The sequence below is a fragment of the Salvia splendens genome, chromosome 19 (assembly GCF_004379255.2).
Source record: "Salvia splendens isolate huo1 chromosome 19, SspV2, whole genome shotgun sequence".
Lineage (NCBI taxonomy): Eukaryota > Viridiplantae > Streptophyta > Magnoliopsida > Lamiales > Lamiaceae > Salvia > Salvia splendens.
In genome coordinates this window covers 7422489-7441585 of record NC_056050.1, presented here as the reverse complement: position 1 = coordinate 7441585, position 19097 = coordinate 7422489, and positions in this window count along the sequence as shown.

The following is a 19097-nucleotide window of genomic DNA, read 5'->3' as shown; positions in this document are numbered from 1 at the left end:
ACAAAGCCTGTTTCAACAAAACTAGGATCTGGCAGAACAGCGCAGTATTTTTGTAAAAATCATTAAAATTCCAACCGATCTCATATGAAGCTAAAATTTGGTAAACACACAGTAGACACATAAAGGTTTGTCCAGTTAAAATTCCACACAAAAATCATATCCTTTGATCGGTCAAAACAAAAACGAAACTCACTAGACGAAACACAATTTCTGGCAGGACTGCGCAGTTAAATTGAAAAATTCGTTATAAATTTGTCCGTCATCAATTGAAGCTGAAATTTTGACACAACACAGAAGAAATCTGAAACTTCATCCAGTTAAAAATTCATGTCGAAATAATATAGTTTAATTGGTCAAAAACTCGTCGGAACCTACTGTCCGAACGCAACAGTTTTCATGCTCAACATTCACAAACCCTAGTTTGTCTATCATACATTCACACTACATATTCATGCTTCCAACACATAGTCATGCTTCAAAAACGAGATTACAACCATCCTTTCCTATTCGCACATAACATTCACAACGATTCATCCACACACTCACACACACGTACATACACGCACACACACACACCATTCATGTGCAACCATCCTTTCCAACCATTAAATTCTTAGATTTACGATTCTCCACTCACTATATGCATGAGGGGTTCAAGAATCATGGATTCAATGATAAGAAGGGGAAAGGTTGATCAAAAATTATACCTTTCTCTTGAAAATAATCGGTAGAAAAGACAATTGGTGCGATTCCTCAAAGGATCTTGAGTTTCCAACTCCAAATCGAAGCAACAATGAAGGATTGATTTGGATCACTTGAGAGAGAGGAGGGGAGGAGAAAAACGTGTGGGAGATGAGAGGGATGCGTGTTGAGTGAAGATTAGGGTTAGAGTTTTTCTTAATTTATATTCAATAATTATTCCCACACTTAATTAAACAATTAAAATTGTGGAAGAATAAAATAGAGGTCAATGAATAAGCTCCAAAATTAAAAGAAATAGGCATGTAGTGTGGGGGGAATTTTTCGAAAATTATGGTATTACTTGGAGAGAAATATACTCACAAAAATGGGTAAAAAGATATTGAGCATCTCATAAATAAGGTAACAAAATAATTCAAGAGTTCTCCAAGTAGGAAGGGGGGGTGTAAAATAGGGAGTAGTCAAAGGAAATATTTAAATCTCCAAATTAAATAGGAATAGGATTTAAATTTGGTAATTTCTTGTGGAAAAAGGCTCCTATAAAATAGGTAACAATTAAATTAATCCCACAAGGTAATTGAAAGGCATAAGGAGCGAAAATTTATGAGATCTTAATGAAGGAAAGAGTCAAATCCTAATTAAAATAGGATATGGAGAGATTTAATTGACTTTTTAATTCAAGGAAGGAAATAAGTAAGGTGCCGATTAAATCTACAAAATAATTTATCCTCCTAATTAATAGGAGATTTAAAAAAAAAACTAAGAAATGGGCAAGGGATCGGAAATTATGTAGAATAACATAGGGATAATTTGGTTTGGATTTAATTTGGATAATTATCCCAAAACAATTAATTAAATCCAAGACAGAAAATACTATTTCAAATAATTAGGAGGGCCGAAAAATATCAAATAAAATGGCTAGAAAAATACGCATGATCCCATTTAATTTAATTTACACATTGGAACATAATTCGTATTATTCCACATAACTCACAACAACTAATTCCTCATAATTAACTCAATCACATAGAAAATCAATTTCCATAAAAGAAATTCCAATTCAACATCCACACTAATAAAAACAAAAGTCGCAAATTTTTCGGGGTGTTACATGAACTTATCGATTTTAACCAAGACATCCTCAACAATTCCAGTGGGCTTCACTATGGAGTGATCAGCCAATTGTAGAGCGATGTCGATAGGCTCCATTCTTTCTTCCAAACCAATGGCACGAGTAGTTTTCAATGCCATCAGTGAGATCCCTGAACCTTGGTCCAATAAACACTTTGTGAAAATCGTGTTACCAATTTCACATGGTATGATGCAACCTCCTAGATCTCTTCTCTTCGTCGGCATGATTCCAGATATCAGCTGTGAGCAATTCGTGCTCAATGCAACAATCCCCTCATCCTGAAGTTTCTCCTTGTTCGCCATCATGTCTTTGAAGAACTTTGAGAATCTCGGGAAATTGGTGAAAAGATCCACCAATTAGATGTCTACTACATTCACCTTTCTAATCACGTTCATCATCCACTCAAACTCCTTTCTTGCCGCACTCGCTTCTTTCTCGTGAATGGATATGGAGGCAGTGGAATGTAGTTAGGAATACTGGGCTTGCTCTTCTTAGGTTCTGTCTCATTGACATTTTTGTCTTTCTCTCCTGCTGTAAGTCTTCCATTTAACTGAGATTCATCGCCTTATTCCTTGCTGTCGGATGCAGCCTGTTCTTGACCATGCTGGGCATCCTGCACCAACGCGGGACTTCCCTTACATGCCTCGTTCGCCCCTGCGTGCGATGAATGCAAGCCTAACATCTCATCCGCCCCTGCGTGCAAAATGTCGAAAGTACCTTGGTCGTCCATTAAAGGCATTGAATCCAAATTTCTTTCACTTCTCAGGGTGACTGCTTTGCAATGTTCATTTCCCTTGGGGTTGGGCACTGTATCACTTGGAATGGTGCCGGGAGTTCTTGTATGAGAACCTGTAGCAAGCTGCCCTATTTGTGTTTCCAAATTCCTCATAGAAGCCTCGAGCTGTCCAAATTTCTCAATTGTTTTCTCTTTGAAGAACTCATTCTCTTTTTGACTCTTTGACATGAAAGAGAATATCTGTCCCATCTGATCTTCTAGTGACGGTTTCTTATCAAAACCAGGGCGTTGGGAGTTGTTTCGCCATTGGTTCCCACCATTGTTACTTGACCCAGCTTGGTTCCAATTCCCTTGTTGTTGAGGCTTCCAGTTCTGATGATTTCTGTTGAACTGACCCCCTTGGCTAAAACCTTGGCTGTTATTGCCTATGTAATTCACATCTTCAACTGTTTCTTGGGATTGGACCATTTGATATTGATCTGTGTGATGTCCACCTTGACAGAGTCCACATTTAACCATTGCAACAACTTTAGGTTATGGGTTCAGCTATACGGAAGATACTGCTTTAACCACCGATGTCATTTGGGTGCTAATATTAGCTAGTTGTGCCTCAACCACTGTCATTCTTTCAGATTCTACTAAAGCTCCGAAGGTATTTCCTTTATTCACAACCATTCTCCTTGGATTGTACTAGTTTCTTTGATTATCTGCTAGTTTTTGAAACAAGGTCCTCACTTCCTCATGTGTCTTAGTATCAAGATCTCCACCAGTACTTGCATTTATAAGTCTCATGCTTTCATTGTTTAAGCCTTGGTAAAATTTGACAAGATCACGGTCAGGAGCAAGACCATGGCTGGGACACTTTCTCAACATCTCAGTAAACCTTTTCCATGCTTCAGCAAAAAATTTATCATCTTACTACCGAAAAGATATGATGGCATCCCTCAATCTCTCGATCTTCATTGGTGAATTATATTCCAGGAAAAACTTGGATTTCAGATCTTCAAAGGTCGCCACATTGTACCCCGGAAGTGAGTCGTACCACTCTCATGCTTTGTCTCTCAACAAAAAAGGAAAGAGAGCTCTCTTGATATTATCATGTGGCACATTCGCAGGTCTGTGGTTCATGGTAAACTCATAGAATGCATTGAGGTGGCTTATGGGCTCTTCGTCTTCACGACCATGGAACAAGGTGCCACCATTCACCAAGCTAATGAAGTGAGGTGGGATGCTTATGTTATCCGTAGCATAGGCGAAATTTCCCGGGTGATCAACTCCCGATCTGACAGTATTGCCGAACTTTTCTACATGAGGAGCATTGTTATTGTTTTCGGCCATTGACTCAGCTTCTGACTCACTGCTACTACTCTCAAAATTTGTTTCAAGAAGTGGATTTTCTCTCACTAGACTGTGATAGTCCTGATGTGTATCAACCACAGCTGAATTCTGTCCACTTCTATGATGTATCAATAACCCAAATTGTGGTGTACCCTTAGATCTGGTTCGCATCCACTATTTTTTTTATTTTTTTGTTTTCAATTTTTTAGAACACCTACACAACAGAAAAGAAACCAAGCACAACTCAAATATACCAATTCTACAGAAAGCGAGACATCTCGATAACTTCGGGGTTAGTCTTAGAAAAAGTGTGTGCTTGAATGTGTACTAGCAAAAAAAAATAATAAATAAATAAATAAAATAAAATAAAAAAACAAAAAAACACAAGGAGTTAGAAAGATACCACCACAAATAAAACACTCCTTCGTCTTCGAGTCCAAACGTGATTGATGGCTATCACCCGTAAAAACACGAATTAAGTACCTATAAAATAAAATTAAAAAGATTAAATAAAAATAAAAATAAAAATAAAACAGAAAGTTAAACAACCTATTGCCCTCCCCGGCAACGGCGCCAAAACTTGATGTGTAATTTTAGGTCTTTTTAAATCAGAATAGATATGCACTCAAGTTCACAAAATTATCCCTAATATTACCACTTCACTACAAGAGTACAGCTTCGTGTGTAGTAATTTAAAGTGTCGATCCACAGGGAAGGTAAGTTCGTTTAACTCCAAATAAATAAAAATAACAGTAAAGATGAAGGGTTTTGTTTGAAGTTTGTTTTCTGAAAATAATGAAAAATAAAGTTGAATTCAAATGAACACAAGTGAGATAATTGCTACTCCAAACACTTGTAAACAAGACACGGATTAATCCTATGCATTCAATTCTATCTCATACGTTCGGGACAATTTTAAATTATTCAACCTGCAAGCACTAAACATGCTAAGCATCAACTAGTCAAAGAATAGATAAACACTTACTCTTTAAACTAAATTCAATAATCTTAAGAACCCTACGGAAGCGCGAGATTCAAAGTACAATTGCAATTAAGATCAACATCCATTATCAAGTTGTCATCTAAACAATTCCAATTGATAATTCATTACCACCACAATCCATCTTAATTCAAGCTAAAGAGGCATTAAATCAAGACTATATAATTATCACTAAAGATGCACCTAAAGTAATAAATTCATTCAATCAAATAAGTAGTAATAACGAACATGAGATAAAAACGAGCATAGAATAAATCACGAAATCAAAATGTCATACTACGTGTTTGGAGTAACACAAGATTCTTAGCCTAACATAATTAAACCAAGAACAATGATAAATGGAGATAAAACCCTAGAAACCATAGAGTAAATTTGGAGTAGATGATGGCTGGAATTATCTCCTTTCCTTCTCTCTTTCTCACGTTGAATTCCTCCAGATTCTCTCCTCTCCTCAATTGCTCCTTGTAGTCTCTGCAGTTTTCTCTCTCAAAAAGGTCTGTCTGCTCTCTCTTACTCCCCTTTTTATATTCTTATTTCCTCCATTTACAAGTAGGTCACTCCACTTTTGAACATTGGGCTTCTTTCCTTTTTCACATAAATGATGGGCCCTTTGCATAATTTGCTTCAAAAGAGAAAAACTCAAAGCAGCCTCAAATTCCCAATTTTAGTAGGTTTCCTATGCTGAAACGAATCTCCCCATTAATCTGCAAAGAGAGCACATGTGTGTGTGATCGATCGTTTAAAATGTTGGAATAGAAAATTGGAGGAAATCAAATTTAGAATTGACCTTGTGTTTGGATTACTCTTCTAGGCATTCGACGCACATTGCAACACCTAATCTTTTTCTTTTCTTTTTAATTAAACTTCAATAATTAATTAATAGATGATTTTCATATAAATATCAGGAGAAATCTTTGAGTAGAATTATCATTATTTGATTTACATCACTAACATACTCACATATATATAGAGATATATTTTTCCCATAATCTAAAACTTTCTACTCTTTTGTTTTTATATACAATATCTACATTTTATATAAACATTCTTCTCATTTTCTAAAACTTTACTCTTTTATAATATATTATAGATATTTCACACTCTGCATATATATTCTAGGTATCTTTTTTATATATTCATTATATCTAAATTTTTGCTAATTTTTTCAATATCAAAATTTATACTACTCCCTCCGTCCCACAAAAATATGCACTCTTTCCTTTTTAGTCCGTCCCACGAAAATATGCACTTTAATTACTTTTTCTCTCTACCTCTCTTTTACTTTACCAATTGTACATTAAAACTCATGTCGAACCCAAAGTACATATTCTTTGGGGACGGAGGGAGTATATTTTACAAGAGAGAGGCATATCATCTAATCGAGGGGCGGACCCGATAAGAGGTGGGGGAGGGCTTAAGCCCTTACCGAAAAAAATTTCTATCTTTTTTTCTACTTTTAAAATTTTCAAAATTCTCGAGAACCATCACCAGCCCTCACCTAACTAATTCTAATGAAGGTTGAATATTCGAAAATTAAATGATAGGGAAGGCTGAAATACATGGGAACAAAAAGTTGCAGAGGACAGAGAATAACAATAGCTGCAGCGCAAGGAAGAAGTGACTCAACTTTATTTTACCCAATTAATACCCGCAAGTGTACGGGGTTATTGTAGCATTTAGCAAGCAAGAGTATATCGTATCCCACAGAGACAATTAAGTGTAAACCTAAGTACCACAAACAAATTTCAACTACTATTCAAACAATCGGGAAATTTTGGGTTTTGAAACTAACAACTACTAAAAGCATATAAATTCAAAGATTAAACTAAAACACTTAAACAAGAAAACAATTAAGCTAGTTGTATAAGATGATGGAGAAATATGCAGAATTCCGGGATCCGATGAGCAACTCATAGTCTAACCCAATTGAAATAGATTTACCATTTAAAGTCTCCAGAATTGGTGAATCAATCACGATTGTAGATTAAACCCCCTCCCGAGGTGAGAAATCCGTAGATTATGTGTAATAATTGAAGTCCCCTTCTAATTCTTAGACCTAACTCCTAACAGTTTGATTAGATTAATGATCCCACTCAAAATCTCAACTCTCCCGAGTTCTATTGAATTAAGGTGTGAATTATTCCTCTTTCAAGATTAAATATTTCATCTCCCGATTACTCTAAGAAACCCTAACACTCCCAGTTGGGGATCAAGTAATTGATAGGAAAAAGCACAAGAATAATTCAAACAATTGCAAGAGCAAGATAAACCGAAGTCAATTGGATTAAAACTATGAATCAATGCATCTTCACCAAGAATTCTACATGAAAGGTGCTTAGCTACTCATGTTCATGGTAGAAAACAAACCAAAACTAAGAAAAACAATGGAATTCATGATACGAATTACAGTTGGCGGAGGAATTGAAACTTGAATCTTCAATCTTCTTCCAAGAGTTCTTCGGAAAGAGAGAGAATGTGTGTTTGGCGGTGGGTGTAGAATCATCTGAACCCTAGGCTTTTTCTCCTTTTAATCCCCATCAAAAATCGCGTTTTGGCATAAAAATATGCCAAAACAACGTACCCGGCCGGGTGGAATTATAAAGGGTAAAAATCACCCGGCCGGGTGATGATTTTCGACCAGTTTCTGACCTTCCAGCGCTCAATTTGCGACACACGGCCGGGTGGAATTAGAGGGTAACAATTCACCCGGCCGCGTGAGATTTTCTGGACAGCGCAGTGTTTGTAAAACGGCCATAACTTCTTCTACAGAGCTCCGATTGAGGTGTTTAAGATACCCACGCAAAGCTCTTTCGAAGACGAAGAGAATAATATGCATTGAAGGTTGATTGGAATTCAAAATCTCCAGTAAAATTGTCTTAAACTAAGATTGCTGCACATCCACCTATTTTGCACATTTTTATACACATTCTTAACAAAAATGGTCAACATACCAACATAATAGAGAAGTAGATATAAAAACGCCTAATAATATACGATATATGATCAAATTCATAAAAACCACCCTCTAAAACCATGTAAAATCCAAGTATGTCAACTCCCCCAAACTTACATAATTGCTAGTCCTCGAGCAATGAAGAAAAAGAACTAAAAGAAGACTTGGATTTAAAGGAGTTTTAGACATCATCATCTTCTCAAAGAATACGGAATGAAAAAAAACATATCACAATACAAATTCCATCAAGTTAAGCCGTCGAATGCACTTTTACTACTAACTCGTATATCACCTTGGATCCATGCTTCACTCGGGATGTATATATGTGTGTATATTCACCTCACTAAAAAGTGTATAAGATATCAAGTAGTCACTCAAATCAAGCAAAAATGCATGGTTTACCATAAGCTTGCTCAATGTCTAACCTCTCCGCTACCTCGTGTGACAATAAATCAAGAGTCCGAACGGTCTTTTATTTAGGTTATAATGTAGGCTCTTTGGTAAGGTGAGGAAATATTTGGCTAAAGTGACTGAAATTCCCAAAACATAAAATCCCAAGAAATCACAACAATCAACTTTTAACTTCAACCATTCTCAAAACACTTCTCGATAATAACTAGACTTTGTCTAATTTCTTCCCAACTTCCAAAGACCTCAAATTATTCTCTATATACAATTTTTTTCTTTCTTTCTTCTCTTTTTTTCTTTTTTTTTTATTTTTTCTCGTTCACGCTTTTTTTAGTACAAACTCAACCAACTTTTTTTTTCAATTATACTCTCCCAACTCTTCTTTTCATATCTCAATAAAATTAGAGTCTAGGATTCCCAACCCACTTGATTAGCTTGATAAAAGAAAAGGCTTAAGGCTCAAATTTGGCTATCAAGGATGTTATATATTAAGGTTAGTGTTTGGGTAAAAATGAGGCTAACAACGATGGCCTAACGTCTTCCCCTATCTTTAAGGTCACTATGTAGACTCAAGAAGACCAAGAGCAAGTTCTAGAAACTTATGCACAATTGATGATGAAACACACATGAAAGAATTGAAGGCTCAAAAATCTCACTTGGGTAAATAGCATGAATCAAGGCAAACAAGCAATTCGTTGCTTATGCACCCTATTACTCAAACTCTCAAGTCAATGGTCAAGTGATAGATCAAAATGGATGGTTCTTTTATCATAGAAAACTAGTCTTCACCCCAATTACTACCAAAAAAAAAGTTCAATTCAAGACAAAGCAATTCTATCCTAAACAAAATAAAAAAGTAACAAAAGACAACTAATCAATCTAAAGCAAAAATAAAGCAATAAGATAAGTACCTCTTAGTGTCCCTATCCACCATATCATCCCCCCAAACTTATTCAAAGCTATGCAAAGAATAAGTTTGAAAAGTTGGTGGAGAAGGGAGACTTACATGGTATGCAAGGAATAAAAAACACACCAAAAACAAACTGAAACGATAAAATTAAAAGTTACCTACTGGGGGTTACCTCCCCTACAGTGCCTTTGGTTATCGTCGTTGGCTCGACGTCCTCCATGAGCCGCATCATGTCACGCCATAACTGGTGGTGTTAGACTTTCTGTCAATCTTGGAAGCATATGATCTAGCCAATCTCTTCTTCCACCAAGTATTTTTCAGAGCTCCATCAGAAATTTTGGTTTCCACTTTGGGTGAATTTTCAGCTTTTGTTTTCTTCTCCTTCACTTTAGGATTTAATGCAATCTCTTCTTTAGAACTTGATCCACCACATGAACCAAACATCCACTGCGGCAAAGAAAAATCCCCAAATGTGGATTCAATTTCTTGTGCCTTTTGGACCTCTACAACATGCACAACTTTGCACTCATTCTTCATAACAAGTTCCTCTTCCTCACGACTCTTCATAGCATTGTAGATAGATAAGATGTGGCATTTTTTGCCCATATGAAGAGTGCGCTCTCCCTTTGCTATATCTATCAATGTTTTTCCCTTTGCAAGGAATGGACGCCCCAGGATAAACGGTACATTCACGTCTTCTTCCATATCCAACACTACAAAATCGACGGGAAATATGAAGTCGTGTACCATCACAAGAACGTCCTCAACAATTCCTTTAGGATAGGTGATGGTTCTATCTGTCATCTGCAGTGTGATTGTTGTCGGCTTGAGAGTGCCGATCTTCATCTTTCTGAAAAACGATAATGGCATCAAATTTATGCTCGCCCCAAGATCACAAAGTGCATTTGTCTGTCTGTCATTTCCAATGACGCATGAGAAGTTGAAACTGCCAGGATCTTTAAGCTTGGCCGGTAGCTTTTTCTGAATTATGGCACTACAGTTTTCAGATATGTTCACCGTCTCATAGTCAGTCCACCTCTTCTTCTTGGAGAGCACATCTTTTAGGAACTTTGCATATGTAGGCATTTCTTGAAGTGCCTCCACCAATGGGATATTCAAGTTAACCTTCCTTAAGATGTCTAAGAACCTTGAAAACTGAGCATCTGTCTTCTTCTTCTGAACACGTTGAGGATAAGGGATCCTCACTTCAGCTGGACTATGAGCTGTAGGTGGTGTAGGTGAATGTATAGCCGTGTTCTCCTTAGGTGGAGTAGAAATCTGCACAGTCTCATTTTCTTCGACCAATTCCTTCTCTTCAGCTCTCTTTTCTGCTACTCTATCTTCATTTTCGGATGGCATTGGAGGTCCCTCATAGCTTGTTCCACTCCTCAGATGTATAGCTTTGCAGTCCTTGGAATTGATGATAGTATTTGATGGAAACTTTCCCGGTTGAGTATTAGCACTCACAGTTCGGGAAATCTGGCTGACCTATATGTCAATATTCTTCAGATGAGTGGCCATTCCTTGCACGTCTGATTCAACTTTCTCCATCCTTTGGTTGTTTTGTTCCATGACCTTGTTAGTTTGAATCATGAAGGACTTGAGTATGTCCTATGTGGTCATCTTCTTTTGACCATTAACCATTCCATCAGTAACTGTGAACCCCTGAGGTGGTTGCAGAGCATTATTGGGGTTCCCATAAGAGATGTTGGGATGCCCCATGTTCCCGTACTGATTATAACCTCCACCCTGATAGTTGGGGTGGGGGTTATTATAGTACCTATTGTTGCCCCCTTGTTGCGCGTAGTTCACATCTTCTACACCTCTTTAGGGTCCTTGAGAGGGCTGCCCCATCACCATGCAGTCAAATTTCATTGTAAGAGCATCCAACTTGTTGGATAAGGTGCTTATTTGATCATGATCTGTAGTGGAAGCCACCCTATGCACCTTGCTCCTCTCATTACTCCATCCTTCATCATTATAGGTGAGCTCCTCAATCACTTCCATAGCCTCATTCACTCCTTTCTTGAGAAGATTTCCACCTGAGCTCAAATTCAACTCCTGTTGTGCTTCAGGCACGCACCCTTTGAAGAATGTAATGACTTGCACTGTCGGGGTTAACCTATGGTTGGGACACCGTTTCATCAAGGCTTTGAACCTCCCCCATGCTTCTCTAATATTCTCTGCAGGGTTCATCTGAAAGGCAATGATCTCATGTTGCCTCTTAATAGCCTCACTCGGGGGATAGAACTTTTCTAAAAACTTTTCCACCATAGCATCCCATGTTCTAATAGAACTCGGCTCCAAACTCTCCAACCAGTCCTTTGTTGAATCCTCCAGGGAGAAGGAAACAACCTCAGTCGAATCTGTTCATCTGTCACTCCATTCAACTTCGTTATGTTGCAGATCTGAATGAACTTGGTGATATGCTTGTTAGGGTCATCTGTGGATTTGCTCCTAAAAGCAATGTTTTCCGCCATCTGGATCAGTCCTCTTTTCAGCTCAAAAGTGTTGGTCGCGATGTTGTTATGGACAGTTGGGTTTGCCACTCCTTAGTATACATACTGATTTTGCACAGGCACAGGTGGTCCACGATTGACCTGTTGGCGCAACTCCTCCAGCTGTCGTAGAAGCTCAGCATTAGTGGGAGGAGGGGGTGGTGGGTCGTTGTTACCTTTTTCGTTCTCCATCAGACTAGGAGAAACGGGATCAAACTGAATATGATCCCGAACTGGTGATCGGATGGATGAAAGATCCCTCTGATCTGAAGATGCTCCTGCGCGGGTGGGCGAAGAAGTGTGAATTTTCTGCGTGAGCCTCCTATATAGGGCTGGCAATTTTCGACACGACACGATAATCCGACACGAATCCGCACTAAATTATTGGGTTTGGGTCAAGTCTTATTGGATCCGTGTCCTTATCGGGTTGACCCATTAAGAACCCGATAATTTGGGTTGGGTTCGGGTCGGATGCGGGTCGGATACGGGTAACCCATTAAGAAATAATATTATTATTTTTAATATTATTTAAAAAAATATATATTACTTTACTTTTTTAATTTCTTATAAATTAGGTTTAAATAGTATAAAATGAATTTTAATTGTGTAAATTAGGTTAAAAATTAAGGTTTAATCATGTAATATTAGGTTTTAATCGTGTAATATCAGGTTCGGGTTGTTATCGTGTCGTGTCAACCCATATTATATCGTGTCGATAACGGGTTCGTGTCGGGTGCGGGTCGTGTTCGGATTTGAAGGTAACAGGTCGGGTTCGTGTTCGGATTTACAGTTTCCTTAACAGGTCGGGTTCAGGTTAGGCCTTATTGGGTTGGGTCATTATCAGGTTGACCCGATAATGACCCAATCCGCACGATTTGCCAGCCCTACTCCTATATGAGTTCCTCTTCCGGTTCGATGCTTCGATCTCAGAGTCGAAAGGTTCTAGAGGCAAGCCTTTAGAACGTGTGTGCATACACCTGAACACGAAACACAAATGTGAAACACGAAAAATTAAAAGAAAAATATAGTAGTAAAATCTAAAGTAGTAATCTTGATTATTATCACGATATTAAGTTATATAACACAAAAATTATCCTCGGCAACGGCGCCAAAAACTGGACTCAACTTTATTTTACCCAATTAATACCCGCAAGTGTACGGGGTTATTGTAGCATTTAGCAAGCAAGAGTATATCGTATCCCACAGAGACAATTAAGTGTAAACCTAAGTACCACAAACAAATTTCAACTACTATCCAAACAATCAGGAAATTTTGGGTTTTGAAACTAACAACTACTAAAAGCATATAAATTCAAAGATTAAACTAAAACACTTATACAAGAAAACAATTAAGCTAGTTGTATAAGATGATGGAGAAATATGCAGAATTCCGGGATCCGATGCGCAACTCATAGTCTAACCCAATTGAAATAGATTTACCATTTAAAGTCTCCAGAATTGTTGAATCAATCACGATTGTAGATTAAACCCCCTCCCGAGGTGAGAAATCCGTAGATTATGTGTAATAATTGAAGTCCCCTTCTAATTCTTAGACCTAACTCCTAACAGTTTGATTAGATTAATGATCCCACTCAAAATCTCAACTCTCCTGAGTTCTATTGAATTAAGGTGTGAATTATTCCTCTTTCAAGATTAAATATTTCATCTCCCGATTACTCTAAGAAACCCTAACACTCCCAGTTGGGGATCAAGCAATTGATAGGAAAAAGCACAAGAATAATTCAAACAATTGCAAGAGCAAGATAAACCGAAGTCAATTGGATTAAAACTATGAATCAATGCATCTTCACCAAGAATTCTACATGAAAGGTACTTAGCTACTCATGTTCATGGTAGAAAACAAACCAAAACTAAGAAAAACAATGGAATTCATGATACGAATTACAGTTGGCGGAGGAATTAAAGCTTGAATCTTCAATCTTCTTCCAAGAGTTCTTCGGAGAGAGAGAGAATGTGTGTTTGGCGGTGGGTGTAGAATCATCTGAACCCTAGGCTTTTTCTCCTTTTAATCCCCATCAAAAATCGCATTTTTGGCATAAAAATAAGCCAAAAAAACCTACCCGGCCGGGTGGAATTATAAAGGGTAAAAATCACCCGGCCGGGTGATGATTTTCGACCAGTTTCTGACCTTCCAGCGCTCAATTTGCGACACCCGGCCGGGTGGAATTATAGGGTAACAATTCACCCGGCCGCGTGAGATTTTTTAGACAGCGCAGTGTTTGTAAAGCGGTCATAACTTCTTCTACGGAGCTCCGATTGAGGTGTTTAAGATACCCACGCAAAGCTCTTTCGAAGACGGAGAGAATGATATGCATTGGGGGTTTATTGGAATTCAAAATCTCCAGTAAAATTGTCTCAAACCAAGGCTGTTGCACATCCATCTATTGTGCACCTTTTTATACACATTCTTAACAAAAATGGTCAACATACCAACATAATAGAGAAGTAGATATAAACACGCCTAATAATAGACGATATATGATCAAATTCATATAAAATCACCCTCTAAAACCATGTAAAATCCAGGTATGTCAAGAAGACAATTCTAATAAAATTAATATAATGGAAAAATAAATATGATGTGTTAATTTTGGTCAAAGAAAAGTAAAATGTGATGTGGTAGTTTAGATTTTTGTTTAGTGGACGTAAAATTTCGAATTGATTACTTAGTTACCGATTAAATTATAGAAAATTTTGTTTACTTTTCGTAACTTTTCATGTATACTAGTACTAACATAAATGTTAATCTTTGCATACATTAGCCAACAACAAAATTGTTATGGTTTTCTCCTCTCTAATGCAAATACATATGAATAAAATTATGTCGACTATAAAGTGAACATATATAGTTAAGGAAAATAAACTCTATGATCATTTACTACAATTCTAACTCAAAGACCTTTGGTACATTTTGTTGAGATATGAATTGGGAATCACCACTCTCTGTCTCAGATCCATGGCTCCATTCCTCTGTTGATGAGTCAGTAGTATCATCTTCGTCATTTCACTTCTAATTTTATTGAAATATTGTACTATCTCCGTACCATTGAAGATGACTGACTTTTCCTTTTGGTTTGTCCCAATCAAAATAACTCATTAGTAACAATGAAAATACTTTTATCTCTACTTTATTCCCTCTCTTTTACTTTACTCTCTCCACTTAACCCACAAAATAAAGTTGCATAAAATCTCATGCCACCCAAGGAAGTGGTCATCTTCCTTGGGACGGAGTGAGTAGTACATTATTATTATGTGAAATTAAAAATGAAAATATGAAAAAATGTGCATTAAAATTGTAACTAAATTTATATAGGATATTGTGATTTATTATATAGAATTAATTTTACCTACTACTTTATGATAACATTTTAATTTATGTATTGAACTAGTTTTATTTATAAAATCGTAATTAAATTTATATAAGAGTACATGCTACCTTTGTTTTTGAAAATTTGAAAATTTTGAAACCGCACATGTTTTATTGGACAATTATTAAAGTAAAGAAAAGATAAAAAGAAAAAAGTGATTGAAGTATTCTTAGTGGAGAATGAGTTCTACGGAGAGAAATAAAATGACACCTTGTACCGTTTCTCAACATCTAATCACCAACAAAAATAAAAACAAGCCCAAACTTTTTCATCATATCATATTCAAGGGGATAGTAAGATTCCGTTCATAATTTACAAATACTACAAATTAGTTTCACTTCAATTCATCCCTTAAAATATTATACACTTTCTATTTTAAAAACCTTTTTCTTTGTCTACCGTTTCTCAAAATCTAATCACCAACAAAGTAAAACGAGGCAACCTAACTTTCATCATAATGGCATAGATATAAACTCCTCTATTTTTAATTTATACTTTACAATTATGCATTTTCTATTTGAAGAAAAGTTTTACTGTCAAATGAGGCTACTTAGAATACCTACAATCAATTTTTTTCCTCTCTTTTATAACTTACTAATTATGCATTAAAATTTAAATCTATTTCAAAAAATTTAAAAAATATTTTTGAGAGACGGAGAGAGTAATATTTTTATCCTAGCCGAGGTTGTCATAGAGCTGGCCGACGCACGTGAGGGGCATCATGACTTGTGGTATGCCGAGGGGCAGGTTGTCGCCCCGATCGACCTGCCAAAAGTGGATCATACGTGGCAAATCAGCATGGCACGTGGAATATGAGTAATCAGGAATTTTGGGCTTGGGTTTCATTATATTGTGGACCCATTGTACATTGGGCTGGCCCAACTATAATTAGTTTTATTTTCCATTACCTTCCCCAATCACATATTGCGATAAATAATTGGTTTGTTTTCTCTCTACAATGTTGAAACTTGCTATTGAGACATTTTATACATAATCGGAAGAATTGGTTTGTTTTATCTCTAGAATTCTGAAACTGTAATTGCTATACTTATGAAGTTAATTATTGTATTTAAACATAATTTAATTTGATTATTTTTAAGTGTGTTGCGCGCACATGAGACTAACTCTAAACTTTTTCCTCAATTTTTTTTAAAACTTTTTCCTCAGTTGAATATACATGCCATTGTGATTTCCACCGATATTCTTTTTCTCAACCATTGTGCTTTTCGTAGCTAGTTTTTTTTTTCAATTTAATATGCAAACGCGCTTTTCACTGTTTACATTAAACTGCTTTCCGTTGAAATATGCTTTTCACACTTATGATGCCAGCGTACTTCTCTCTAGAATTTATTTGTATTCAATTCGATTATACCAACATATTTTTATTGATATTTGAATATACACAAACTAAAGATATGGGTATTAATACGCCAGCGCACTTCTCGCTGGAATTTATTTTTATTCAGTCTGATAACGCCAGCATATTTTTTCGTTGAAATTTGAATGCACCCAAACTAAAGATATGGGTTGTAATAATAAATTTTTGTTTACTATTTCTCTCTTATTTTCTTAACAAAAAAAAGTAACTGGTTAATATTTAAACTACTGTGTCTTATGAATTAGTTAAAATTTTCTTTAACAGGTCAAATGTTAGATTCATGCCTCTTAATATAACGGAGTTCCATCGCCACTTCATCTTTTTAATATCTCACTCTCGATCGCGCTCACTGTTTCTCGATCTAAGAAAAAAAATGGTCGTCAAAGCAGAGTCATGGTCTCCATATCTAAATTCAAGGTTCGATTTCCTCTCTTTTCATGTGTTATTTTCATAAGTTGATGTCCTGCGTTTAATTTCGGCGAAATTTGATCTGAGAATTCGATCATTGTGATCATAAGGTAGTTAAGTGTTGAGCTTGCATGTCGTATGGTTGAATCATAGATTTTTCCTTTTGTTTTTATGGGGAAAACTATCTAAGAAGGTGATGGAATATGGATGGTGTAAGCGTCTTCAGATTTGATTAGTCTTGTTAGTAACTTAATTACGATCGAAATGTGTGGTTGAATACTTGACTTGATTAGTGATTTTGTAGTCCCTCCTATTTTTTGTTTATTATTTCTACTCATTCTTTGACAGAAACACAGCGGGGAACATGGGATTCATTCTAAACCAAACTTGGCTGCGTCACTCTCACATATGAAAATGAAAATTCAGAATGTCTCAATAAGAGTAAGTTTTACATGTTTTCTCTTTTTTACCACTCCATATTTAATCTAAGACCATCATCCATAACAGGCTATTTTATCCTTTGTTCTTAGCTAACACACAACATCCACAATTATGTTCTCCACTATTCATTGGATGAATTGGGGATAAAAAAATTTTAAAAAAATTAGAAAAAATAGTAATGAAACAGATCTATTTTGTGAAGTGGGAAAAGTTTTTGGAATTTTTGGGAATTTTTTAATGATTTAAAAAAAACTGCATTAAAATGACGCCCACTCGCGGGGGCGAGTGGTTGTCACCGCTCACCCACGTCGCGACACGTGGGCGGGCGCGTCGTGCCACTGCAAAGAGAGCGCCCTCTTCGCACAAGTCTGCACGAGTTGTGCTCTTCCGAGTAGGGGTGAGCAAAAAAACCGGAAACCGAATATCCGAACTGAACCAAACCGAAATTTTGAAATTCGGTTCGGTTATTTCAGTTTTTCGGTTAGGTTCGGTTTTGAAAATACAAAAATTTCGGTTTTCGGTTAGGTTCGGTTCGGTTCGGGCGAAGAAAAAAACCGAAAAGCCAAATAACCGAATTATATATATATTCCATTAATTTAATTTATTATATTATATATAATATATAGTATATCCTTTTAATAAATTCTACTATATTATATATATTATATGTATTATTAATTCTATATTATATATAAATATTCTATTAGTATATATAAAATAAAACAAATTACACACATATATATTAATATTATATTTATTTTTTCGGTTTTTTCGATTTTGTTCGGGTTTTTCGGTTTTTTAAGTTCGGTTTTTGGTTTTTCGGTTTTTTTTTTCAGTTTTTCGGGTTTGGTTCGGTTTGGATTTTTAACTAAATTCGGTTTTTCGGTTTTGGTTCGGCTTTGACAAAAAACCGAACCGAAACCCGAATGCACACCCCTACTTCCGAGTGGCAGCGTTGTGGATGCTCTAATTGTTGCTTCTATTTTATTATCATAATAAAAATATGTTTAAATCTTGAGCTATCATCCTTAAATCCAGATGTAGTGAGTGAATTATTTTGTTGATTTTTCCACTGACTGTCGTGCGAGCACTGATGGTTGATAGCCACTATTCTTTGTAGGAAAAGATTGAAAACAATAGCAAAAACATTGAATCTTATGTTTCTCACCTCAAAGAATTGGCTGCATCAAGGGCTGATTCTACACCGAGTAGTTCAGGCAACCGCCTTTCTTTGAGGATGAACCATCCTCTCAGTAAACTCAGTGGACTTGTTCAAGGATCTGAAGACGATGCTGATAACGGGAAATAAGTTGTGTATTCTAGAACAATCAAACTTCCTCTTGTCGAAAGGATACCTTCCTATACTACGTGGATTTTCTTGGATAGGTACCAATAATTGTTGTCATTACTCTTCCTTTCCTTAATGCCAATAATAATGATTCTTTTCTTCTCAAGTATAGAAATCGTTTTATTTTTACTTGCACATACTTGCACAACACACAAGCATACACACATACACACACTATGCACACACACCCAAGCATACAAATACACACATACTATGCACACACACCCATCAGCACATGCTTACACACACACACACAATGCATACACACACTCACTCATGTGTATAGTACAAAATAATAGTATGATCCAAAATATTTGGCAAAAATAATTTTGAATAAATAATTTTTTTTATGGAATCAATCAAGGAGTAACAATTCCATTCCCTTTGTATTCCTTACCCTTACCAAGCACAAGAAGCCCCTTAGTTTTTGGGTTTAACAATCGTCTTTTAAAATAAACT